The sequence below is a fragment of the Manacus candei genome, unplaced genomic scaffold (assembly GCF_025592945.1).
Source record: "Manacus candei isolate 608988 ecotype Guabito, Panama unplaced genomic scaffold, ASM2559294v1 h1tg000037l, whole genome shotgun sequence".
NCBI classification, from domain to species: domain Eukaryota; kingdom Metazoa; phylum Chordata; class Aves; order Passeriformes; family Pipridae; genus Manacus; species Manacus candei.
Genome location: NW_026138085.1, coordinates 3,301,073 through 3,328,805, shown reverse-complemented (window position 1 = coordinate 3,328,805; position 27,733 = coordinate 3,301,073). Strand labels below are relative to the sequence as shown.

The 27,733-nt window shown below is 40.1% G+C and overlaps 1 long non-coding RNA gene across 3 annotated transcripts in view; it reads right to left on the bottom strand.

The window, feature by feature from the left end:
• LOC127473750 (uncharacterized) overlaps nt 1–27,465 on the bottom strand; it is a 39,585-nt gene extending 12,120 nt beyond the window's left edge. Inside the window, exons 1-2 of one of the 3 annotated variants that reach the window (XR_007905582.1) lie at nt 27,379–27,465; nt 11,864–21,226 (exon numbers count right to left, since the gene is read on the bottom strand). This is a non-coding gene — a long non-coding RNA (uncharacterized LOC127473750). The other 2 variants (XR_007905583.1, XR_007905584.1) reach the window with 2 other exon arrangements.
• Nucleotides 27,466–27,733: the final 268 nt, after the last annotated feature.

Here is a 27,733-nt window from a genome sequence, read left to right as displayed (position 1 = left end):
GTTCTGTGATAGTCAATGCCTTGGGAAGCAGAGCCAAGATTCCCCCAAATCAAAAGCAGATATTTGTGGATGCAGTGGTTTGTTCCACAGAGTGAGAACCGGGCTATGGCTGCATTTCTGCTACTCATTGAAAACATCATTCATTCCTCAGTCTTTTTCAAATTTAAGCTTCAAAATAATTGCACTCCCTTTTTATCCAAGCAAACAACTGTCTTCTAAGCACCCACCTCATACAGGGTACTTTCGTCATATGACATTGAAAGATGGGAATTGTTATTCTGTTATTGCTCAAAATCACAGTAGGTGGGTAGTGCCTTGGTTTCTAGGAGTGCAGGAGCCATAAGGCTGGTGTGGTTATTGAAAGGTGAAATCCAATTGCCAGTGTCCCAGTTATGAGATTCCTGACTGAAGTTTAGGTTTTGGATGCCTTAACTGACCAGGATGTTGCATCTGACCCTGCATGTGAAGTTAGTTTTTTGTTATGGGAATGACAAAAACAAGCAAAAGAAAATCAAATTGGCTTTGGGATTCCTACACCAAGAGCCAGACCGTGTTTGGGGTCCATGCTGTAAAGGAATTTAAACTCACACTGATTCTATTGCAGTCAAAAGCTTTTATTCCTGGGGATAGCAAGTGGGAGGGTGTGGTACATACTGGCCCTAGAGAGAAGTGTGGCTGCAATGCAACATGAAATAAAAGAAAAAAGAAGTTGAAAACCAGTTTGCTTTTCCAGTCTTGCCAGATGCACCAAGAAATTCACTCAGAATTTTTAAAATTCAGGAAAAATAGGACTGCTGGGCTATTTTAACAACATTGGTCCAGAAGTTTAAAAAAAAAAAAAAGGCAAAACAGTAGACCAGTATTCTCTGAAATGGTTTCAATAACCATCTTGAGAAGGTCAATGAGAGCACCGAATCTGTGGCTGAATGAAGCAGCTGCTTCATCCTAGATATCTTGATATTTGATGGTACATTAGCCAGAAAATCAGGGAAGGGAGGAAAAGAGGAAATGTGTGAATCACAGCATTTGTTCCTTTCATGTAGCTTTTATAGGGCTAAACTAACTAAGTAAAGTAAGAAAAAGGTATTTATTGGAACTTGCTGAAAAAGACCCTGATTCACACATCTTTAATCAGTCTAGGTGACCCAGTGCACCACCACTCCAGTTGAATATCTCAGAATCATTAATTGATTTTATCCTCTCAGCATTCATACACAACACAATCTAATTTTGCAAATGATGAACTAAGGAAGTGACTTAAATGAGCAAATTCCCAAAATAAACCTGAGTTCAAGGCAGCAAGTGATCAGGTGCCCTGAGATCATGTTCCACCAAGGGGACATGCCATGCAGGACATGTCCTGTGCTTGTGCCATTGGCACCCACTCTTCCACTTGGGTCATCTCTTTAGGCACAACCTGCACTGCTTTGCAGTGTCTTGCCTGGAAATGTCTTTCTATTGCTCTTTTCTGGAGACAAATTGGTTTGGGCTGGGCTCTTTTCACAGTGGTGACAGGAGGAATCACGTGCAGACTTTTTCAGCAAGCTTTGAACCAGCGAGTTCCAACACTCTGAGCAGTGTAGCCTCACAGCAAACAGCTGGGAACTGCTTTAAACACACCCCTAATGGTGCCTGTGGTAATTTGGACTCTCCTGGACGAGCTGCAGTCCCCAGAACATGTAAACCCTCACAAATAATTTTTAGAGAGGGAGCTGAATCCACGGTGAATGAGGCTCAGATGCCTCAGATCCCTCAGCTGAGCTGGAGAGCAGTAAGGAAGGTCTGTGCAGTGGCTGAGCAGCTGCACAGCTTTGGTGGCAGCAGAGGATGTCATTAATTTAATTCTCTACCCCTTCTACAACCTTCAGCAAAGCCAACGTTGCTTTGCATTTCTCTGCAGCAACTTCTGCCTGATTCCTGGCACATTCCTCCCCTGCAGTTCCCCTCAGAGGGCTCCTCCATCCCAGCCAGCTGCTATCTATCTTAGTCTCTAATCTGGGCTATAAAGCAGCCCCATTTTCCAGGCAGTGTTTACTGAAAACACAGGAGCGTGCCTGGCTCCCTCAGCCAGACCTCCTCCTTCCCTCCCTCTCCCTGGAAGGTCAGGCTGCAGGACTCTCCTGCTGCCTTCGGGAGAGCAGGGAGTGAAACCACCAGCCCGTGGCCCATTAACCCTGACGGGTTTACAGTTGCTTCCTCTGGGGTTAAGGGAGTTCAACGTGCTCACGGCCAGTCAAAGGGGCTGAGAGCAAAGCAAACAGTGACATGATCGAAATCTTCATTAGAGAGGGAACTGGAGAGCCAAAGCAAAGATTTGGGACAGGAGAACACGGTGCAACATCAAGGCTTTCGGTGAGATCAGCAATTTTAAAACGGAATTTCTAAAGAAGCAGAGGAGAGTTAATGAAAAGGGTGAAAAACAAATAATAAGGGATAATTATGAGGTTGGTGTTACTCACATACGGCACTGGAGAACTGGGAAGAAGAAACTGGATCTTGCTGTCCTGTTTAATACCAAGAAATGCTCAAATCTTTAGTGAAAAAGCACATTTGAAATGGTAACCTCCTTGAATTAATTCTGTAGATTAATTCTGACTAAGACCCATGTATTCTGTAGTTATGCTCCTATTTCTCTGGGGGTGCACTAAGTTTTGGGAAGCAGAAACCACCTGATGCTGCCTTCAGCAGCACTTTTGTCCCTGTTTCCCAAGAACTGGGCAAGATAATTAGGGCCTTTGCTTGAATAAGGGATTTCTAGATTTCTTTGCAACTTGTTCTCAACTAATCTGTCCTTTCTTAACCATCTTGAAAACATGACCTGTCTTATTCTCAGAGTGAGAAGAGCTGGATTCTTTGTCTTCCCATTACTGCATCATGAGACCCTCAGTGGCCCCCACCATCAGCATATGTCACACTGACTGTACTTGGCCAGCTTTTTTTTTGCCTGGGACTTAAAGGGAGTAGAAGGAGAGTGGGCTGAATGATTTTTCTCCTTGCTAACAGCTCCTTTTCTTGCCCGCTGTTGTCACTAAAGCTCCACGGGCTGTTGAAGCAGTGTTGTAACAGTCCTCTATTCAGCCTGGGAGGGGTAGGCTGAGCATTCATGTTTTAAAAGAGAGACTTTAAGGAGCCTTCCCTACTCTTGTTAAAGCCACCCCTGCAGTCAGTGGGAGCCAGATAAGATTTCAAGTCACATCTTGTGTTCCACACGTTTTCCGGCGTGTCCGGAAATGTGAGTTATCTCCACTCAGGACTGGAGCCCCCCATGGCTGTTTGGATTTTTAGTCAAATAAGACAAATACCCCTCTATTTTCTCTAGTTATACATTTCTTCAGTGGTTACCACAACTTTAAAGTTCACAAACTGGTTCTTTTTTTCTGTAAATATTTGACATAGGGGCGAGGAGCAGCGATCTCCAGTGAAGATGAAGAACCACAGGAGGGGTCAGTCTCTCAGCTGGAATGACCAGGAGCCATTCCATGATCCTACATGAACACCAAGGCTCTTTTGCCCTACAGATCTATCTGATGTCTACTCTTTCAGTATCCTTGGGCTCTAGCAGGATGGTTTTGCAGATGGTTGTGTGTTTGTATTTTCTATCCAGCGTTTCTGATAAACGACATATTTTCTGCTTAACATTTTATTTTATTTTATTTTATTTTATTTTATTTTATTTTATTTTATTTTATTTTATTTTATTTTATTTTATTTTTTGTCAGCAGTTTAGGACAAGGAAGAATTCTAGTTAAAAATAACCTTAAAAGGAAAAATCTGATAATCTGTTTTGTTGTGTTTGGGATGTTAACAAAAGGCTCAGAGGAATCACAACCTCAGTGAAAGTTGGTATGAAACTCTAGAATATGAGGCCTTTTAGTTGAGAGTAACTAAAATAATTAAATATTGATCAAAGTTTTTATCAGAAGAACTGAGAAGCCTGGTTCTATGTACTGATCTATTAAGAAAGAGACATTTCAAAGTAATATTGAGAAAAAGTATAATTTTAAAATGTAATTACCTCCAAAACAAGATCACTAATCTGGAAATAAAGCAGCTTTACTTAACTAGAAAGCAGTTGCCAAGAGGTTTATTCCATGAATTAAATTTTATGGATTCTGTATTGAAAACTTATGCAATACAGCTGAACAATTTGTTCCTTTCTTGACAGGAGTTATGATAATAAATGCCAGGAGCTTGGATGTGTAGGTTTTTTATCCTCCCTTAGGGGGTCTTTGTTAATGAAGAACTTTTGGCAGCTATTCTTTCATTTCTGTTTGAATCATTTTTAGAAAAATGAAATGGTAACATTTCACTTAAAGAACAAAATGTCTAGAATTTATTTCACTCTTATTACTGAAATGATATTGAACAGGATGTTGGGAAAAAATTTATTGAACATCCCTGTCAAACTTGATAATGTTTCCGTCTCCTGCTGGTCTTTTCTATTTCTTCTTTCTCTGATTTACAGCATAATGAACTAATAGAGTCAGAACTGCATCTTCCTTTAGACAGAAGAAACTCAAAATTGGGCAAATTGAAAATCAATTAACTGATTAAATGGTCCAGAGTTCAGCATTTTGATTTGGCACAGCTGAACTTTTGCACTTTTGTATATCTGTGCAAGTCTTGCAAATAAAAACATATATACTATCAATTATACAGTTTATATCCAATTAAATATTTCTGAAACATGGAAAGGACACTTTGAAGTTTGGCTTTTCATTGTATTCAGGTTCAGGGGTACTTACAGGCTTACTGTGCTTTTGAAAGAAGTTTATTTAATTGTTAGAAAACTCTCTGAAAAAATATCCCAGGCACCCTCCTAGGAAAGGAAGTTGTCTCCCACCCAGCACTCTGTGTTGTCTCATTCAGGTGGAGCATCAGCCATGAGTTTGTCCTGGCTGTAGGATGGTGAAAATACAGCAAAATGCTGACAGAAGTTTGTGAAAGGGTCTGAACTTCCATGAGGCACTGGAAACATTAAATATGCAGTCAGTGTTTGCTCCTTAGGGATCATGTTCTGAGGCTTTGCTGACCCACCGAGGGCTGTGGGACACTGGCAGGTCCCAGCAGTGGTGCTCACACACAGGGCAGAGCTGGCCAAGGTGCAGCAGCAGCTGTGCTTGGAGCCCTCTCTGAAATCTCTCCTTTGTACAGGAAGAGAAAAATGTATCCCTCTGATGGTGCACCTGAAGCAGAGCTGTGTGATCTGTTGATACCAATGCATGTGCTGCATTTGTCAGTGCAGCTGCTTGAGGAAGATTTCAGATTTTTCATTTCAATTCTTTGAATAATGCATCAGAGTGAGGATGCTCAGAGCCTTCTGTACGTGCATTTTGTTGTGCAGTCTGGGTTTTCTCCTGAGATAGGCATTAGCTCCATTTCAAGCTTCCAGATAAGCTCCCAGGAGAGAGTGTGTTTATTTTAGAGGAACGAAAAAGAGAGAAGAATTTGTTTTATATCTTTGCTACCCAAAATTGTCCCTAAAAGATCACACCATGAAAAAATGCAGGTAATAGAGTCTCTGCTATGTTATTCAGAGGTAAAAGATAAAAGATAAGCCTGCTGGCAACCAGAAGCCTATTTCAGCTGCTTCTGAAGTGTGTCACAGACAGGTCTGCAAAGACATTTCACCATCTCACTGATAAAGGTTGTGCAGTATTGAACTAATCTGCACATACAGGCTCAACTTTTGTGTGCCTTATGCAGATGTGAGCATCTGGATTTGTGAGCAAGTGGAAGGACAACTTTTCAAGACCTTTGTAGTGAAGTAAGAGAAGTTTATTGCTCGATAGCTGCTTTCCAATTGTCCTTTTGTTTTGGTTCTGTTTAGGATTTTCGTTGCATGAAAATTCTAACTCACCAACACAGCTGTTACATGGCAGAGCGGTAAATAGCATCTCCAGCTTTAAGGGCTAAGGCTTTATAAAGACAAGGGTACAAAAGGTGGTGCAGCAATTGTGCTTGACTTCCTTTGCACTGTCAGCGTTGTCCTGGCTGCTGATTAACTTATTCAGCAATTATTTCAAAGTCAATAAACAGGGATCGTTTCTAAATCTGAAAATAATTATCAATAACACAGGAGTGGAGAGGATAGTGATGGGAGATGCTTTCTCCATTCAAGCAGCAACTGCAGTGACTTGAGCTCATGTTTAATCCTCCTTCATTTTTTGACGTGAAGGAGGATTAAAATGATCTAAGAGAGTGATCATTCTGCCCTCTTAGAAACACAGTGACTTTTCACACTTGTGTTAATATTACCCTGGATGTAAGTCTGCTTCCTAAAGTCTGTGGGTATTCTTGAAAATGCTTCCTCTTTGGGAGGACAGAACAGAGTTTCACAGGAGAGAAAAGTAAGATCACAAGGAAACAGGATAAAGTAGGACGATAAGTGAATGGTTTGCTAAGAAAATGAACCTAAAGTTTTAAAGCCTGAATAGCACATTCTACTTTTCCCCTCCCTTGCACCCTCTTAACTATGGCATTTATTCTGTGGCTGGTGGTGAAGCCTGTGCCATCATCACCAAGAATAACCAAGAGTTTGGGCTGGTTTGAGTTGAATATTTGTGGCATGTAACAAAGTACAGGGGAATTGGGATGCTGTTGGTTTGGCTGAATTGGGTAGATCTGACAACACCCAATTAAGCTGGGTACAGGAAAGCAAGTGCTGTTGTCTGCATGGGATAGTGCTGGGATTTGTGGGAAGAGGAACCCTGGTATGGAAGGAGCTGCTTTGGTGTGAGCTCCGGAGGATTTGGTTTATAGGGATGAGGGGATAGTTTATAGGGAAAGCTTAAGAGAAAGAAATCTTTTCCATGCTTTTCCAGCATCTTGCATAGGCCCTGTGTGTGTCTTCAATCCTGGCACCAAATCCAACTCTCAGGCCTTTTCCCAAAAGCATTAGTGGAACAAATAACAGCTAAGTGCCCTTTAAGTCAGAGCTGAGCTGCTAAATTTGTCTGTCCGAATTTTCCTGGAAGAATGGAAATTTACAGTAAATGCAGCCCTGGAAGCAGAAGTTTTATTCTCTCCTACATTTCTGCACAGGTCAGCAGATAAAGCAGATACATTGTGCAAGCCTGGCAGCAGAGATGGTCTGTCTCAGAGGCATTTTATTAATTTTTCAGGAATATAAATCACGATGATTTCATGTTGAATAAAGAATGAAATACTTTTTTGCTCTCATTTCCGGACTCTCAGTAATCATTAAGGACAGTAAAAGGACTGCAGGGGAATTAGCTTTTTGACCCACTATTCACCACCAGTACATTCTGCCAATGGTGGGAATAGTCTTAATGAGCAGTTTGCAAGTGGAAGATTTATGTACTTTCATCACAGGCAGATTTTGGAAGATTTTTGACTTTGTGGCCCGAATAGAATCTTTGAGGCAGTTACTAAGAAAATAGTAAGACTGGCTCTGGTACATGAGGAGATTTAATGCCTTAGAGAAATGGGGATGTGATGAACTTCCAAGTGTTGCTGTTGAGTTGCTGCTGAGTGGGACATCATCTTGCACTGCCATGCAATTCATGGGATCCCTTCTCCCCCTGTGGGGGCAGCAGAGATGAGAGGAAATGAGGTGAGCAACAACCTTTCAGAGCTGAGACAGGAGGTAAATGTAAATGCAGATGACCATATATATTCAACACATTCTGGCTGCTCTTCATAATTCCACAGTTCCAGACCCCTGAGTCTTCAAAGCATGTATTTGCTTTGCAATAGTTAGATTTGTTCCCTTGCTGTGGGTGCCAGCTGGAAATAACCTGCTTAGCTTGTGTAGGAAAAGGAGGAAGGGAAAGGTAAAAAGGAGGAAGGGAAAGGTAAAAAGGAGGCAATGCACTGCTGCAGTTTGGAGTGTACCCCTGGCAATGGATAAAAACTTCAAGCTAACAGGAGAAATGCTTGGCAGTCCTGCTCCACCAGGAGTCAGGTGCCTCAAGATTTAACACATGGGTATGATTCCTGTGCATAACCTGATCACCTGGCCCTCCTTCTCAGAGGGAAAATGTCTCATTTGGAAAATGTCTCATTTCCTGTTCTGCCTCAACAGGGACTACTCAGTCTCCTGGTTAGTGGGAAGAATAGCAGGGCTCTTTTACTTGAATTCTTGCAATAATAAAGCTGTACAACACCTGCAGAGACAGGTGGGACCGGAGCTGGGATCACATTAGAGGCTTCAAGGGCTGGCACAGCACTCATGGCTTCCAAACTGAGGCACTTGGGCTTCAAATCCCTCAAGGGCACAGTGCTGTACCTAAGAAGTAAGAAGGCTTTTTGGTCCTCCAAAACTCCAGTTGGAGTTGGTTGAAATCAGAAAGGATGAAGTTATAAACAATGATAGTTCTGGTGTCTTACTGTTGTTGTCAGAGTGAAATTTTCCTTGGATGTTCTTAGATGAATGGCTGTCTTTCAGGTTTGTGAGAATTTGCTGTAGCTTCAAATGGAAGATTATTTTCCTGTCTGTTTTGGTTGTCATTCATAATCTAACAAACCTATGATTATTTATTATACACCATGTCTCATCAAGAAGGGGTTCCTTTTACAATGAGAATCTCCCCATAAAGCTTTTCCCCAGAACAAAACGAAAGCTGTTTTTTTCTATCTTAAGTGGGGGTAAGATAAGGAGGCAGAATGTAATTAAAACAGTTGATGACACTCAGGTCTTTCAGAAAAACCCCAAACTTTCCATTCTATCCTATAGGTGCTTAAGATTAAATATTCCATTAGCAACTGAGATGAAATTTAGGTATGTATGCCTGAAAGCTTTAACTAGAGTAAAAAACCAGCATTTTTTAGAAAACAATAGTTGTGTGATGTTGTGGAAATAGTGTTACCTAAATACTGACTCATGATTACTATATGACTATTCCTCTAAGAGTTATAGTAAGACCAGACACGTCACTTAAAAAGAATAAATTGATCTTTAATAAAAGAATTTTTTGTACTCTACTACTATAAAATTGGTCTGCAAAGCTAAAATATATTCTGTTGAAGAATCTTCAGTGCCACTTTACTGAGATTCCAGAGTGTGGCCACTTCCCATCACCTGTGGTTTCTTTAACAGGATATTCTGTTAACATTTCCAACATGGGCTCAATAAGGTAATAGGGAATTAATTTCATTCAAAATAAGAAGCTATGAAATCCAAAGGTGAGCTTTATAAAGACCATATTGCCCCTCAGTCCTGGGAAGATCTGTTTGACTTGATGGGAAATTGGAAATGTAGGACTTCCTCCTGAGACTGATCACAGTTAATTTGGCTTCCTGAATACAAAGCAAACCCATAAGGCCAGAGAAAATGCATGGAATGACTGAAACAGCCTCAGTGACTTGGCTAAATCACTTAAACCAACATTCCTCATTCATGCTAGAGCAAAACAATGTTACAGCTTGAATTATAATAGATTGCTGCTTAATAAGGCCAGAAGTTAGTCATCTCCTTTCAGCTAATTCCTCTTCAGCTTCCCCAGCTATAAAACCCTTATTAAAGAAAGTTTAGCAGCTGTACTGCTCTCTGAGGCATGAAAAAATCTTGACTAAGGCCACTGTACTGGAGTCAACAGAGCTTAAACCTTGATATACTGGGACATGGGGAGGGCCCACCCCTGCTTTGTATTCCCCAGTGTCCTGCTGGCCAGTCCACAGAGCACTGGTTGGTTTTGCCTCCCAAAAGCAGCTGCCTGGGAGATAACATGTGTTACCTGTGCCCCTCTGCAAGGGTAAGAGCAGCCAGCACCAAGCCATGGGTACAGAGCAGAAGGGTAGCATTTAAGCAACCTCAGAGGTTGAGCTTCTGCCATTCCCTCTCTGGGAAAAGAGAACAAAGTCACCTTTAGGTTTTTAGGCTTGGGGTGTTGGATTTGAGGAACACGTTGGAGCTGCCAGGTGTGATTGCCATAATAGCTCCAGGGAAAGGATTGCTGAAACCACCCCGTGGCTGGAAGTTCATTAAAAGTGTCAATGCAAAGTGATTAGTGATTGATACAAGTCAATTAGGTTGATGAGTCAAGTTCTACTCTGAATAACATCATGTGACTGAAAGGAACAAAACCTAGCACAGAGTTGGAATGGTGGCTGCTACAGATGAAATGGTATTGGAGTCACAGGATTGAGTTTTTAATATTAATATTTTTCCATTTATTCTGGGGTATGATTTGATTATGTCTGAAAAGTGGGGAAGCAGCCTTGATTTTTGGTTTGACTCAGTTCTGTTTGTCAGTCCTTGTAACAAACGAAATGCATTTAGTTTGTTTTATAATTTGTTTCCATTTTGCACTTACCCTGGAAAGTGTTATAAAAGACATTCCCAAGGGTAATGAACCGCTCTAAATATTCTGATGACAAGTATATAAAATATCTTTTGATTTTTTCATTGGTAAATGGAAACTTTTCTTGTATCTAATTATAAAATTTAAGATTAACTCCCGAAATGTCGAGATTAATCTGCAAAAGATTTCACGTGTAGCACAAACCTCTTTCTGTACCTTTCACTCATCAGCTGCTATTGCAAAATATCTTAGCAAGGGAAGAAGGGATGGGAGCTGGATCAAGGCCACCTGAGCAAAACACTGATTGGGAGATTGCAGTTATAGAATCCAGAATCATGTAAAACCATTTTTTATGATTAATGAAGATTGGTTAATGAGTAACTGGCAAAGAACAGCTCGCACCTCTGCGTGTGGTTATTTAGATGTAATTGGCTTTATGAAATCACAGGGCTATTGTATTTTATTTGGATAACCTTGTCTGATACACTAAAAATCACTCCAGTGTTTTTACAAGTTTGTTTCTTTTCTTATTAAAGCAGAAAGGCTGACTCATTGTTCTTAATTCTTCTGTACACAGGCAGCCTCTGAAGTCCATGCCAGCATCCATGTTCAGGGAAAGGGTCAGGAAGAATGAGGCTTAATGTAAATGGCAGCAAATTCAGGCTTTTGGTATCGTGTTATGCATAAAAAAGTAATTCTGATCTATGTTCTAATCACAAATTGACTGGTGTTTCAGTTTGCTGCCTGGGGGTTGTGGTATAAAAGGTTCAAGGCACTATTGCATTTAAAGGACATTCAGAAGTTGGATATTGTTACAAAGCACTGAGTTACAGAAGCAGAGATATGTCCCTCTGCACTGTCAAGTGTTTGTGGGTTTGGATTCAGCCACACATTCCAAAGTGCTGTAGAACACAAGAACAGAGTGCTCCCTGACAGCTCCTGTGGATGGGACCTGCAGCAAAAGCAAATGCTAGTGATGGTTGGGTAGATAACTTTTGTCCTGGCCATTCCTTACTGTTATTTTATTTATTATTATTTTTGCTGACTTCTGTTTGGTGATTTGCTATTTTGACACATACAAGTCAGCAAAATCATCTCATGGTTAGAGCCCCTGGTAACCTGGCAGCACTGCAGCTGCAGCTCCTGAGGAATATAGTCACACTCTCACATATTTACTGATGCAGCTACCCTGTATTTTAACTGCAAGTGGATTCCACCAAGAATGGAGTTTCCCAGCTGTAAATATCTTCATTAAAGGAAAAACTGAAAGAGAGAAAGAAAGAAAGGGAGAAAGGCAGAGAGAATAATGAACTTAGAAATTGCACAGAAATTCAAGGAAACATCACACAGGATGAGTCTATTCTTACTAGAAAACACCTGTTTTAGGCAGAAAGCAATTTGAAAACTAGGTTTGGAGGGGGGAAAAAAGGTATGCCTAATTCAACACACTAAAATATTCTGTATCTCTTTAAATCTCTTAAAATGTTCTATATCTCTTAAAATAGAGATTTCTGTGGTAATGTAGTGTTTGTAGACTAGGATGTGGAACCCTACCCCAAGGACTGCTATTCATCTCTTTTGTTATACCCAGCTCTTACCAACACTTTTCTGTAATTCTGCAGCCCAACTGATTTGGTCACCAGGCAGGTCCATCCTTCTGTGCCACCTGGAGTGTAAATAATAGAATCACGAGGAGGATTCCATCCATCACTGATGTCTCCTTTGAGTTTGATAGATTGACTTCAGGGATTTTTTTTTCCACTGCAGGAGATAAAGTAATTATATATGAATAATGGGTTGTTTGATCAGTAAAATGTTTTAAGAAGGCCTGTACTTGATGGCTCCCTCAGTCATGGATTGGTACCTCCACAGCATGAACTGCATTTCTCTGATTTACTCTTCCTCAGAAACACAGCCAAAGCTTTGTATGTGGGGATACACCAATATGAATGTTGTGATTATCATCTGCAATAATGCAGCTTGGCTGAAGAGCAGGTGATTTGTTAACACTGGTTTAACACCCACTACCCACTGAAACAATGCCATCCTGCCTTCTGGAGGGGTGTCCACAGTGTGCCATGTGCTGCATGGCACAAAGGAATAGTGCAGGGAACCCACATTTTTGGAGCTCTCAGGTACAGAATGGAGCTGGAAGCAGTTTCTGTCACAACAGTGTGTGCAGGGCAGCTTGTTCTCAAGGGAGAAAGTTGTCTCAAGAGAACCACTAATAAAAAAAAACATAAAGGAGGAGTGGGAAGAAGAAAAGGCCTGTTTGAGGGCTAGTTAGGTCTCTGGAGGGCTCTGCACTTACACCCCTCTCATGTCCCCCTGTCACAAGATGAGTGCCAGTGGTCATGCATCTGTGAAGGGCATATATGGCACAAACACCAGGAATTCCCTGGTGCCCTACAGGCATTCAGCACAGAGTGTTGGGAGTGCTGGAGTGTAGCTAGGAATGCCAGAAATCAGTCCTCTTGGGATGGTGTTGTTGTTACCACTGTTCTGTGAAAACCAGCATCAAAATTGCCTTTAATTTCTCAGAAACATCCCAGCACCTGTCACACAGTGTTTGTGCTTATTGCCACAAGTTAAATTCTGAATCAGGCACCAGATGGATGTTTTCAGATCTTAATTGAATCCACACCAGGCACACACTCCTAGAGCAGAAATACACCATTGCAAAGAAACCAAGTGCTTTAGGGGATCCTACATGGAGTACAGGGTTAACAGGAAAGCAGGAAGCCTTATTTTTGTGTAGCACAGAAATTGCCAGAGCTGCAGAAATACTGTTTTCTTTCAGTGATTAATGTGCTGGGTGCAAGTGTGGCATCTGCTGCCAGCTTTCATTGCCAAAGCAATGGAAACAAAGCCTCGTGGAAGGCAGTGTGTCTGGGGACAGCTTGAACAGGACTGAGCCGCTTTAGATTTCAGCTGCTTTCTTTAGCACAACAGTGTGGAGCACTTTCTTGTTTATAGGGTAAACACAGGGGATTGAAGTGATCTGTGTAGCACACTGGAGCTGTTGCCAACCCATAACATCGTGCAGAATGCAATAACTCCATGGCTGCTCCCTTGGGAGTCATGGGCTGCAATCATCCTGCCTGTTGGTTTCAGTGTAAATAACAGTTAAATCATCAGGACAGAAGATCTGCCGGTAAAACTTTGAATAAAGTATTAGTTAGTTCATTTTCCTTCCTTCATAATGCAAGTTTTGCAGACTCAGAGCTCAGTCCTCATATGGGTTCAGGAGAAGAGGTATTACACACCACATTAATACAGGTGATGCATAAATGTAAGGCTGAAAATGTAAGTGAGCAGAGACTATTTCAGGCAATAATGTGGCTGTCCCTCAGACACATGGCAGCCTAGCAATCTCTTCATATTTGCAAAATAAATTTATTCATTCCTAGTGGAAACACATCACAGAGTGGCAGAAACATTTCAGTACTAAACCCAACAGATAAAAACCCATCATGATGTGAGGAAGGTAACAGAGCAATCCCTGCAGGTTATATGATTAGGGACAAGGATGGCTTTGGGAATCTTAGATATTTGTTCTAAAACCCAAGTACTCTAAGCTTAATGGCAATACAGAGAAACTGTACCTTCAACTGTACCTGGGAGCTGTGCTGAAACCAAGGAAACCTTCCCTATAAACGTTAGATAGGAGACCAATTCATGTGCCCTGCTGTTCCCATAAAATCAGCCTCTCCCAATTGGCCTCTCTGTGAAGAACAAAATTCCTCCAGATAGAAGAGAATAAGCTAGATTTCAACAGCCACAAAGGCTAAGCTAACAGGCATCAAAAACTGTGTATATTTTATATATTGTATATACACCAAATAGATGGAATTAGATTTACAATTTTCCCAGATTTTGGTGCCTAGAACAGACTTGGTACTCATGTAGCTGACATGGTCACACACTGAGGAGAATTTCACGTTTCTGAGAACAGCACCTGGCCTTCAGCCATGACAGTCATGATCCTATAACTACCTTCACCATGCAAATGTGGCTGTTTGCTAATGAACAGACAGCCCTCTGCCTTTAATTGCATCACACTTCTCAATCTCACCTCTTTCCCTGGTGTTCCCTGGCTGGGGTGAGTCATCAGACTCCTCAGGTATATCCACTGCGTGCTGTGCACATTGATGCACCGAGGGGTGTGGCAAAGGACAGGGCAGTTCAAGTAAAAGGAAATTGAGATGGGTTTTCAAAGAGAATGTGCAAATACCTCCGTGTTTGATTGCCAGGGTGGTGATTAATGGCCAACTGTAAGATAAGAACACACGGGGCGAATCAGAGCGATTGCCGTTCGGCGTATCGTGAAGTAGATTCACCTCTGGTTTGAGCTGGCTTTTGGTGGTATGAACCAGGAATCAGGGACTCTGGCAGGGTAAAGAAAAGCAATTCCTCAATTCTGGGGGCTTTCAAGCTGTACACAGAGGACACTGATCTCGTGGGCTGAGATTTTCTGGCACTCCGGGAGGCCGATAAAAATGTTGCCCCAATCAGATATGATGGTGAAAATTAAAATTAAAGTATGGCCTGCCCACATGAACACACAGATCATACCCAGGCTCAAGCTGATCCTGTTCATTTAATTGTACTTACTTTTGCTAGAAAGCTAATCTTGGCTTCCACATACATTCTGAGTTCAGGGAATATAGAGTGAGTGTATTTAAACCCTGAATTAAACACTGGCAATGTGACCTGCAGAATCTGGAGGTGCAGTGTGTCATCAGAACTCATCCAGCTTATACTTGAGCCAGGTGAAAGAGTAAAAGAAATTTGGAGCTTCTACCTCTTTCCCTTGTATTTATAAAATCCTCGTGTGCTTTGGTGCAAGTTGCAGTTCCAGCAGAGCTGTAAAAGTTGCTGTGTTCCAGATCATAAATTGGGCTGAGATGGCAGTGCTGTGTGATGAGGCTTGCACAATACCCGTGCAGCTTATATCTGACTCAAGGCTTTGCTATTAATTCCTCACTTTCATGAACACAGAATTAACTTCCTGTTCCTTTCAGCCCTCTGAAGAACACGTCCTGTTGCGTGACACGAGCACGAATCTTTCTGGACAGAATAAAGTTCCTCGATGTGTAAGGCAGTGAAGCAAGATCATCTCTGAAATGGTTCTGCATTTCCCCACTCCCCAGTGCCTTACAACTCTGGAAAATGAAATGAGTTCTGGCCTGAACCTTCCTGCTGTTATCTAACTCCCACTGTACTACATGTCAATTATTAACATCAGTGATGATAGAAATCTTAACACATGTTAGAAACAGGACTCCTACAGAAATTTGTTAATCTGTATTATTTTGCCCTATGATGTCTCTTTCAGAGCCCACCTCTCTTCAACTCCTTTTCCAATGTGCTTTCATAATTGGAGTGTTTTGGCCTGAGCTGGTGCTTTCAGCCTTTGGAAGGCAGAGTGCAAAAGCTGTTTATTATCTCTTTCACCCACCAGCCAAAGATCTTGTTCATCATATACAAACCTTCTGTTTGAGTTAATTTTACCCAACAAGAATACCAAAAAGACTTTAACAGAAGACAGAAGACATTACTAAATGACTTAGCTGAGCTCTCAGATCAAGGTTTATATATATATATACATATATATATATATATATATAAATATATAAAGGAAGTTGTGAAATATATGCCTTAAATGTGGAAAGGTCTTCTTCTTTTTGTTGGCTTACTTAATGTTTTTTTCAGTAAAGATCCTTTGATTTTTCTCAAGGTAATAAATAATGCAGTGTAAAACCTGCTAACTGCCAACAAAGCCAGCAGTCCAGTCAAGTAAAGCTTGGGGTTGGGAGCAGGAGGGTGCAGGTGGATGTACAGTCCAGGTACCTGGGATGAAGCAGGAAAACAAGGGGCTGATTTGGCTTTGTGCTACTTCCAATGCAGGTTTGAAACAGGACATCCTGAGGAGAAAGTACTTTGCATTTTCCAGCTGAATGTGTATCCAGCCCTCAGGAAACAGTAATCTTGGTACAGTACCTGTGTTGGGGGTGGAGGAAAATGTAATTAGAGATGTGTCTTTCTACTGTTTCTTTTCAGAGGATACAGTTTTAAGCTTTTCCATCTGGCAAGTGTCAAAGCAGATTTCCATCTCCTTTAACCTTCTTCAGGTTTGGGGTTTGGGGAAGAGATTCAGGGAGCCTCTTGACACCCTGCCTTTGTCCAACATAAAATGGTCACACCCTGAAGCTGATTCAGGAGGAGTTTGGGAAGTGAAAGAAGTACAGGACTAAGCTCATGGCAGACTTCTCAACAGGATAAACAAGTAGTGAGTAATCCCACCTCCACTATTTTTTGGTACCATAATGGAATTGCATGTGTGCAAACAGCATAATATGTACTCCTTTGTGTACCTGAATATTGCTGTGTACCTGGCCAATGAAATATTGAGATCAGCCTGAAAGAAAGAAATTTTTCCAGCTGAAGTTTCCCCAGCTTCCTGGAGCCAGACCAGAAGAGCTGTTCTAGTGTTGCAGGTCTGAGCCAAGGATTTATTCTGAAGAGTCACAGTCTGTTATGTTTTCTGTTTGCCTTTCTCAACTAGAAAAAAAAGCTGCCAGAAGTAGTCCATAGATGTGAGTGTGCTCATCCCTCTCTGCAAGGAAGCTGATTTCTGATCAGAACCTGAGAGGAGTCAGCTAAATGTCAGCAAGGCTGTAGGTTGCATCTGCACAGTCCATAATTTAGAAGTAGCAGGAGCATTAAATAGTACCAGAATGAATCAGTGATCCAGGCATGTAGAAGTGCTACTTATAAATTCCTAGGAATTATGTAACTGCAGAGCCCACTTGGATAGGTCAGCTATGAAAATGTAGTTACTTTTTAAAGTCAGGTGTGTTTTATCTCTCTTCAGCTCTAAGGTGATTCAGTCTGGAAGCTTTTTTTGTGTTTGCTTTATTTCACATCAGATCTATGATGAAACATGTGAAGGAACCTTGTAAAATCAAGAGTATCTAATAGGATTGTTATTTTAGATGTAGAAGTCTTAAAACAGATTCCCCCACTAAAATTTAGGAGACCAGGACAAATTCCTCCTTAGAAAGAGAAGAGGCAGTGTAAAGTTCTGATAGATGAAAGGAGCCTTGAAAATAGTCTGGGTGTTGTGTTGTTTCACAAAGTGTTTTTTCATGTTCCCAGGGAGAACAGCCATAGATAATTTGCTGTGGTATCAAAACACCCAGTGCTGAGCACAAATAATTTGGGGAGATTTGATACATTTGGGATGGATATCATAAGTGAGATCCTGACTATGAGAAATGCTGTGGGTTATCTCCCTGGGCACTTTTCTGATGACAGCAGCAGTCCTTTGTGTTTCAGGCCAAATGCTTTCTCCAAAACAAACCTAAAAATATCAACAACGATAAAAATACCTGCAAAAAATCAGGAAGTAATTAGTTTTTATTTTGTACTGCACTACATTTGAGAGTAAGATGCTGAGAAGTAGCAGTCATAAAAGTGCTGCTAGATATTTTCTCCTTAGTACACAGGATTTATGATGAAACTGGTCACACCGATTTAAAGAACAATTACAGAAGGCATTATCCTGGAATGAGAGAGGGTTTAGTTTGGAAAACTCAATAGAAAAAAGGAGTTATCATAGTACATGAAGTACTGTGGGTTATGGAGTGATGTATCAGTATCAAAACACTTAGTTGCCCTTGGACATCACTATGGGAATTACAGTAGATACACTACTTTGGTGAGATGAAAAGTATCCTATTAAGACCTATGGTATGTATTATATTTCTATATAGTTTTATAGTTCTGGTATCAGTTACATGGGTGGATATTATCACCATTCTAAAACAAGATACATGAGATGTGTCTTGTTTGTCCTGGCCTGTTGCACTGTGATGGCAGAATTGGAGGCTGTACCTGCAGCTAATTCCCAAGTTTATTCCTCCTCCAAGTCTTCAAAACACATGATAACATTGCCATCCCTAACTCATTAGAGCTCAAAAAGGCTGATGAATTTCCAATGCACCTGAAGAAGTATTAAGGACAGTGACCTGGAGATTGTTCATGTGGAATTATTGTCTATCATCTTTGCTTGAGGAAGGATATTAATTAAAATAATCATTAATTAAAATGATCATTAAAATGATCAAGGAATTGGAAGATTTTGTCAGAGCATGAAAGATAGAAACATGTTTAATTGAACAAAACACAAGCAGTGTAGGGGCCCACTGATAATGCTGGCGCAAGAACCAGGAGATATAAATTGGCTAAGAATAAATCTACACTGGAATTTTTATGTAAGGTCATTCAGAGCAAAGAAATTCTGAAATGGTCTTCCAAGATAAGTAGTGAGAGGGAAAAAGTCTTTTAAGAGGGCAGGATAAAATGATGCAGTGCCACTAAAGTCAACTGTACTCAGTTACAAGTGGGATCCCCTTGCAGTCAGCGTACCTCTAATCCTAAATTTCTACCTACCATTTGAAAGAAGGTAAGAATCTCATCATCCCAGAACTAGATTCTTCCTTTCCCTGGACACAGGTCTGTCACAATTTTGAACAGATTTCTCATAGTAGGTGTTGGTTAAGCAAGAACTGCCCTGGAAACTGCAGTCCTGCATCACCTGCTGCTGGGTGGTGCTACATGAACAGCAGCAATGGGCAGCTGAGCTGGTGATACTGCCACGGATTTACCTTAAATTTTGCCCTTTTTTTTTTTTAATTAACGTTTACAGCATTAATTCCATGCTGTCATTAGAGCCTGCTGTTATGCCAAGGCATTAGTAAGGTGATTCTTGAAATCCCATGCTGCCCTCTTGAGGGTGCATAATACATGTTTGGGAGTCGGGGGTTTTTATGCAGCTACTGTAAAAAAAAAAAGGACATTTTAATGAATTTTTTTTTCTTATGGAAATTATCAGCTTAGGCATGAGCATTTCAAAGCCCTCTATGTGTTTTGGATGTTCCAAAAAGAACTGGGCATCTAAGTCCTTGCAAATGACTTCATTTCTCCCTCTGAACTCCTCAAAAGATCTAGAGAATCACGTACAGAAGTGCCAATGGCTGGGAGTAGAAGTAGGGTGGCTTTCCTACAAACACTGTTGTAGTTAGATTTGAGCACAGAAATAATTTGCAGAATGGGAAGAATCATGTTTCCAGTACTCAGGCATTGACCAGCTCCCTTTGCATGAGACAGGCATGGCCCTGGTCCCCTCCACGCTGGGAAGGAGCACAGTGACTGACACATCCTCTGCTGCACAGATCTGCCTGCCTGGTGTCTCATCTGAAGTGATTTCTTAAGAGAACTAAATGTGTCTATATTGGCAAAACAGCAATTGCAAGTGGTTAGAGCAAGTGCTGCGAAGAGGAGGAAGACTGACAGAAGTTGAGTCTGGTAGTTGGGGTATTTTTAACATCAGAAAAGGAAAGTCACTGGAGTGACTCTTGTCTAAAAGTCTCTCTTAAATGATTTGTTTCACATGAGCTCAGCTGGACAGTGGTGGGAATAGGGTTAGGTGAAGTGTGTTGCCTAATTGCTCATTTTTCATTCACTGCTCTGGGAATCAATTTATAGCACAGCGTGTTCATCAGAGACAAACAGACTGGAACAAGAGAGGAAGGAGCTGGTTGGGTCCCACGTGTTTCTGTGCCACTGTAAGGCTTGGATTTGACAGGATATGAGAAGACATTCCAGCCATCTGTCTTCTCTCCTGCTCCACAGTGCTTATGCTAATTCCAAGGGGTTCCTAGAGAAGATAAATGACAGCAGCTACAAGCAGAGGTGTGCTGGGAGTGATTTCTGCTGGTAGAAAGTCTGAAAGAACTTCTGCTGCCTCGACCAGAGGCAAAGGTTCCCATCTGTCCATGCAGTTTTGGAACATTTGCTGCCTGTCCCTCCTTCCAAGACTGAGCTGTGTCACCAGGAGCAGGACTCAGAGCCAGGGCAGTGTTTGATGAAGCTCCTTCCAGCCTGTGCCATGCTTGGCACACAGCACTTGGCTGGCCATGGGCTGGCCATGGGCAGTTGGAATGGCAATGCCAAAATGAATGTGAGCTTGGCACTATGGATTTCCATTCCAGCTGCTCAAACAGGAATCCTGGATTCCTGTGGTGCATCCCCACCCTGCCAGCCTTGACTAGAAACTTGTAATTGTACTTCACTGAGCAAATATCTATGGAATGACTGATGCCAATGAACCCCAAAACCATCCCCATTACAGGGATTAGTGTTACTAAATATAGAAGAAGTGTGCATTTTTAATATCATATAAAAAGAAAACCAATGCCCTTTTCTTGTACCTTCTAAAATTCCTGAAAAATAGGCAATAGTCCACGTATTTATTTTTTCAAGAGTAGGTATAAATATTCCTTAGCCAGTCTTTTTGTGTGTGAAATTTCCAAGCTCTCCATACTCTACTTCCTCATACATATTTTCAAGAATTCTTGTATTCTCTCTGTAATAATTGACACACAGGATGAACAAACACCTCTACAAATAAGCAAAAAGCCAAGTAAAAAAGGAACTAGAAGAGTTTGTAGCTGACTATGAAAAAGAACTCCGTTTTCCACTACTTGCCTGATGGAAAGCCAAACATTTACTTTTAAATGATCAAATGCTTATTTCCAGATCAGGAAATAAGACCTGATCAGGCCTTCAACCAGGCAAAGCCCCCACAAAACAACCAAACCCAAAAGACCCCAAGAGCTTGACTGAATTTTCTTTCAAGTATGGAATAATGTATTTAGAAATAATTTGAAAAGCAGGTCTACTGACATAAAAAGCACAAGTTTCTTCTTGAAAATCAATCCTACTTACTGACACTGTTATTTTTCACAAACAAAGCTTAGCTGAGGACAGTCTCTTTGCTTTCCCTAAAGCAGAACAGGTATGGCTTGTTCCTCAAGGCCCTGGGACTCTTCAGCAGTTTTCCTGCCTGATCTTTCATGTCTTTTCACTTGTCTTGGTCCTGACTTCTGAGAGACCTGAAAATTGAAAATGTAAAGTGACTTCAGCAGATTGTCTGGGCTTGTCACATATTTTGGGGGTCTTATTGGTAGAAGTGTCTGCAGACACTGCAGGCTTGAAAGCTGCCACTGGAACTTCTTATGTAACTGGTTTTATGCCTTTTTTTAAGATAAGATTTTGGTATACAGTAATCCTCATGGATTAGTGTAATTACTGGTATAGTAATCCTTAGATAAGTGTAATTAATAATAGTTATTTAATTTATCATCTCAGATCCTGTTTCTTGGCAATGGAGCAATTCTTTTGTTTGGTTTCATTCTCCTACTGCAGACTCATTGCTTCTGAAGGGGCACAACTCTGACCCTGTCAGATCTCAGACACAGAGCTAAGTTCAGTAGTTTTATACATAGACCTGGATCCTCTACTTTGAAGCAGCTGAGACAAAAATGATAAAAGATGAAGTACATAGTAAATAAAAAGTGTTGGGTGTTCTGCCTGAAGCTCTCGTGGGCAAGTAATGAAGGAAATCCCTAAGGACCTTAACCACAAGCAAAAGGCAGAAAAAAATAGAAGATATTTGAACAATCTGAAAAAGACCAGCTTGGAAAGAAATTTCTGTCTATGGAGGTAATTAGAGAAGTTGCTGAGAAGATCTTGAATAGAGAACTTGCCCTATGACCCCGAGGTGTGAGAGCAGTAGCTGTGAGTTTCCATATAATAAATATCCTGTACCTATATGTGCTGAAAAATTTGAAGGGTTGATTTGCCCTGAAAATAACTACAAATTGTACTCCCTTATCCATCAGATCCCTCTGATGTGCATATTCAGTTATAACTCGAAGAAAAAGGGTTAAAGGAACATTGTTACAAACAGTTACAAGCACTGACCCAGCTCAGCTGAGAACTGAGGAGCTGGGTTGATTTTCTGTGGCCTCAGCAGCATTCCTTATGAAGTTCTAGATGGTGACACATAAGCAGAGACCCTCCCATCAGCACAGAGGAGATGGAGCCACTGCAGCCTCCAAATCTCTCCTGGTGTTGGGGGTGTCAGGATTAGACCGAGCTCAGTTAAACTGATTGTCTACAAGACCAGAAATTAAAGGGAGAAAAGTGTCTGTGACATGATTGTAGTTACAATTTAAGCACTTTAAAGGCACTGTTTGAAACAGAAAACGTATTGAGTGTAAAAAGAGTACTAACAAACCTGATGCCTTTCAGAACCTTGATAAAATATGTTATACAGACTACATGGTTTTTACTCTTTCCTTCTAACTGACTCTCCATAAATTTTTCCCTTGGTGATTATAAGTCAGACTTAACTCAGGTGCCCTGGAGGACATGTGTTGGTCCTTATGTTAACAAATATAGATGGCCATCTAACCACAATGTTAAGTAAGCATTTGCAGTCAGATAGATAGATAATCCACCATACAGCTCGACATATTCATTATTTAGACACAGATAATCCAGCATACAACTTGACATATTCACCATTTAGGCAAAATGGAACCTACTTACATAGAGATCAGATTATCACCTAAAAGCTTTCTGCAGGATCAAGTTGTTCCAGTTTCATTATAAACAAGATTTAAAAACTTAAATTCAGGAAAGTGTTCTGACAGCATGAGGGATTTCTCTTTAAACATACTGTTCAAATGATGAAACATCATCTGTACGTGACCTTCTGAAGGTTATGATGAAGAAAAGACTTTGGAGCTGTTTTGATAACAAGAGTATCACCAATAATGGCAAAACAGGGCAGACTGAACTCATAAACATTACCTCAGACCTGTGCTGGAGATAACATGTTTACTAAACTTCTCCAAATGAGCTGATACCACGAGTCGTCTCATTGTGATCAGCACTGGGATTATTTCCTGCTAAGACTGGCCTGCACACTGGTATATTATTGCTTGCCCAAAATATTGAACTTAGAAAGTGAAGCTGTCTTTATTTTGTGTAAATAAGCACAAGTGTTCCCTCCTGGAAGGACAAAAAGGTTGCCAGCAAATGCAAATAATGGAAAATACCAGCATGGTAATGATAAAGACATTTGGAGTTCATCTGTTTTTAAGGAAATCTGATTATTACATTGATAAGTGCAAAATTTATACCTTTCAGTTATTATAAGGAGTATAATATTTATATGTTGAATCCAGCAAAACTGGCTTTTGATTTTTAAATAGGTTCTCTTATGAGATGTATCTTAAATTTTGGAAGTTCAAAACATACTAGACTTAGTACTCCATGAAATAGGATAGAACTTTGTTCAGGTTTTGCTGCATGATGTTCATTGTTCTCTCAGAGATCACTTCATATTTTGGCAGCTTCCAAAAGCAAAGGAGAACAGTGTGGATTCCACTTAATTGGGAGGAAAAGAAAGTGGATAAATAAATATATAAAACTGGGTCAGAGCACTTGTCTGGCTTTCCAGAAGGATGTAACTTGAATTGGTTAATGGTATTTTTATAAAACTTTGTAAGTATTAAAAATATTCTGTAGATATTTAGGCTAATTTTCAGTGGACTGTGAAGCCAGACTGTGCTCTTGTGACCCTGTGTGGATCAATGATGGGTCCCTGGGAACTTGCATGACTGGGAAAATAAACCAACAATATGTTGGAAAAGTTGCTCCGGTTGCTGAACAAAAAAGGGTGAGTGTTTTGTACAGAGAGAAGTGTTTTGGCAGGGACAGCACAGGGGTTAAACACTCTCATTTGCTTTATCTTCATTTCTGTGGCTCAGTTGTGTCCACTGAGCCTGAGACTCCTCTGCATTAACACAGGTGACCCTTCCAAGGTGCCTTTCCTTTGCTGAGCCTTCGCAGCAAAACCAAATGTCAGTTTTTGTCTAAAGAGCTAAAAAACATATTTCACGTGCCAGAGGCACAAAGGTGCTGCTGAACCAAATGACAAGCCAGACATTTAAATTGTGCTTCTGCTGAAATGTCTGTCCCACCTTTTTCTAGTGCAGAGCACAGCAGCTCTGTGTGACAGCACAACTGCTCTGTCGGGCAGCAAAGGAAATTAATACTTTGTGTGAAGACTCAGGTCAAAATAGGTGATGGCTTGTAGTGCACAAGCTCCACTGGTACCTGATTAGCCAATATTGTAACATGTAAGTGGAAAAATGAACACATACTCAGATTTATTCCCAATTCAATTTTTGAAACCGTTTGTTTTTAGGCTCAGCATTATTAACAGTGCTTGTGTCACAAGAGAACCCCATCGACACAGAGAGCAGAGACCTTTTCCAGTAGTGTATGCTGAATATGTTAAATATTATAATTAATTTCAAATAAAGAAACATTAAAATATAAGGAAATAAAATTAAAAAAGGCAAAATAAAAATTCTAATGACCTTGAAAGAAAATTAAGGTTATGTCTAATGTCGTATTGCCTAATCCTTAACACTTTTTTGTGTTGCCTAATCCTTAACAGTATTTTCTTTGACTGTCTCAGGGGCTGCAAATTTAACCAAAGTTCCAGATAAATATCTATGAAAGACGGTTGAGCTAAAAGCAAGATAAATATTTTTATATCACCAAGTAGAATTCTTCAGTATTTTTGGAAATGTCTCTGATAATCAGGAAATCTTCAAATTAATTTTAAAATGTTGTGAGCAAAATTTTACCTTCCCTTCATGAGTCAGTTTGGATTTCTGGATCTATTTCTGCTTGAGAAGAACCACTAAAGAAAATACATTTGCCAGAACTACTTAGAAGAAAGATGAGCTAAATTCAAAGGTTTGAATTTGCACTTAAATCCAAATACGTGGCTCTCCTTGACTTTGACTTAGAGGAGAGCAGAGTTTAGCCATGACCTGTTGTTATCTATTCTGGATATGCTGAACAATTATATTTTTTGTTTCCAGCTGTCATATGATGTGACAAATGGAAGTGTGTGCTGTATGTATGAAACCACAGCAGCTAAAACCTGCCTGCTGTTCCCTCCCTTCACCAGAAATGAAACTAAAGGATTAATACAGAAAAAAACCCATTTGGCCTCACATTCCTTTACTTCCTAATTGTTAAAAGTGGTTCATTTAAGAAAAGGAACTACTATAAAATGCCTTATAAAGCATTATATTGCCAAAATTTTTTTGGCAAAAGTTGTAAAGGAAGTTGTTTGGCATAATGAAAATATGTCACTTTTTTTGTTTCCCTCAGGGGAAACATTTTCCATATTTATGGGATTTATGTACTTGCAACAAAAAGACACCTCAATGGTCTTCCATGTTTTTAAACATCAAATAATTATTGGAATTCCCTTGTCTATTCCCTTTCCTATTAAAAGAATAGGAAAATAACAACACCTTTTTTTTTTTTCATTGCAACTAAGAATAATTACTGAGCAGAAATAGAGGAATATTGTCCTGGATTCACAGCCCAGCTCCTCTGTGTGTTACTCTCAGCCACATGTTGGCACCAAGGTCTACACAGCCACAAAGCCTTGAAGTTGTTCCATATTGATATTTCATGTATATGACAATTAAGGTTGGACTTATCTGGCTGCTGCTAAGATTTGAAATCAGTTCTCCTTCTGTTTGAAAGTTCAAAGAAATAGTGCAACAGTCTTGCAGTAAATCCAGTTGGTAGAAAAGCTTCACAATTTCCATCACAATGAAGCCAAATACTTGTAATATTAAAAACAACATTGCAAGAAGGATGTATGTCTTCTCCTAAGGTTCTCCCAGTTGACTGTTTGTCCAAAATTGAGTTAAAATATTCATAAAAGCAGTTGTATGTAGCTCTCAAAGGCACCAGTGTTCCATCTCCACAGGGTTCTCATGGTGCACACATTTCATTAGTCTTACAGATACAATGGTGGCTTGGATTTGTCAGTCCTTACAATATCCATTTCTTTCATTTAATTGAACTTTATCATTAATGCAATATATTTACGTTGAAAAATCCTCTCATAGTATTAAATCAATTCTTCTATTGCCAGATTTGCAGTTAATTCAGGATTTGAATTATGCTCGACCTCATTGTTCCAAGTAAGAGAGTTTATTAGAATGGGTCTGCAGAGAATGGAAATGGGAGAATCAGAAAGCTCAGTTGCAGAACCAACAGCAGAGGAAAATCAGACTGGCAGTTTTGGGTGCCTCTGTTTTGGAAGGCCAATGTGCTTCCAAGGCCTCCTTTTCAAAAAGCACCACTGACATTTCCCACAGTGCTGAGATTGGTCAGAATTTCTCATTAATCAGAGTAAACCTGAAAAACACGATCTGTGCATTCACAGATCAAAATCCTTCAGTGACTGAAAAGAAAATTAAAATCTTCCACTCCTGGCACTGTTGTGGCTTCCTTTTCATATTTCCTCCATTAAAGTGAGACAAACTGTGCTAGAACTTCTGTTCTCTACCCTCAGGAAACACCTCTCCCATTATTACAACTCTAATACACCTTCTGCAAGTGCCACTGTGTGTGAGAGAGATTTCTGCTATTTCATGTCACAAATAGGCTTTATAAAGTAGGAATAGGAAGAAAAAAAAAATCTTTAAAGATCATCTAGAAATTGATTCTTTCACTCAGTGAGAAACGAGACTAAAAAATTAATAGAATGAGTTTTGGAGGTATTTTTAAACAAGAGGATGGATTTCAAGAACAAATTAAATAACGAGCAGGTGTGGATCAGTACTTCTGTAAATAAAAATTAATTTCTTATTTCTAGGTACGTGACTTAAGCTTGAAGAGCATTTTCCAGCTCCCTGTCTTGTGCATTGCTAAAATATAAAAGTAAGTAAAAACAACTTCATTACATACGTATCTTCATGCATTAGGAAATATTTATTAGGTAGAACACAAAATGTGCATAACTATTCCTTAAAAATAATGTTTGTTAGCAATTTCCTAATCTGTCCCCCAAATGCCAGAGTGGCTAAATCCCAGAATTACAAGTACTAATAAAGTTATTTTCTTGTCCCCTCTTCCCATCTTTCCCATGATTATCTAGATTTAATGCATAATTATTTTAAAATAATTAAAGATTACGTTGCATTAGGAATATCTACCCATGAAAATTATTTGCATGAAATAATCCTATTTTTAAAACCCCTTAAAATTAACCTTCCTGACCGGTACTCCGAACTCAGATCCACAATTCTGATTGAAATAACCTCCCCACTGATTCAGCCAGGAAAACAGTATTGAAATGCCATATGATCACCTGTGCCAGTGCGTGATGCTATCCCAAGAAATCCCAGGGCTTTCTCAGAGTGAGCCTGGTGGATCTCTGCTCTGGGATTTATAAAATGCAATAAAAAAATGACAGAAAAACACGCAAAGGCAAATCTATTTTAAAATATAATATTAGCATTGTCAACATGGAAGACTTTATTTAAAATATTCGGAAGAGTGTCATTTGTTTCGGGGAATGCAGGAAAAAGTTTCAACAACTAACACGCAGTGTTTCTTTGCAAAATAGCCCCGTGCTTGATGCTGAAGCTGAAATGGTTTTTGCCCACTGGTATCTACACTCTTGTAAAAGAAGGTCATTAGCTGCTCCTTTTGGATTACCTGTC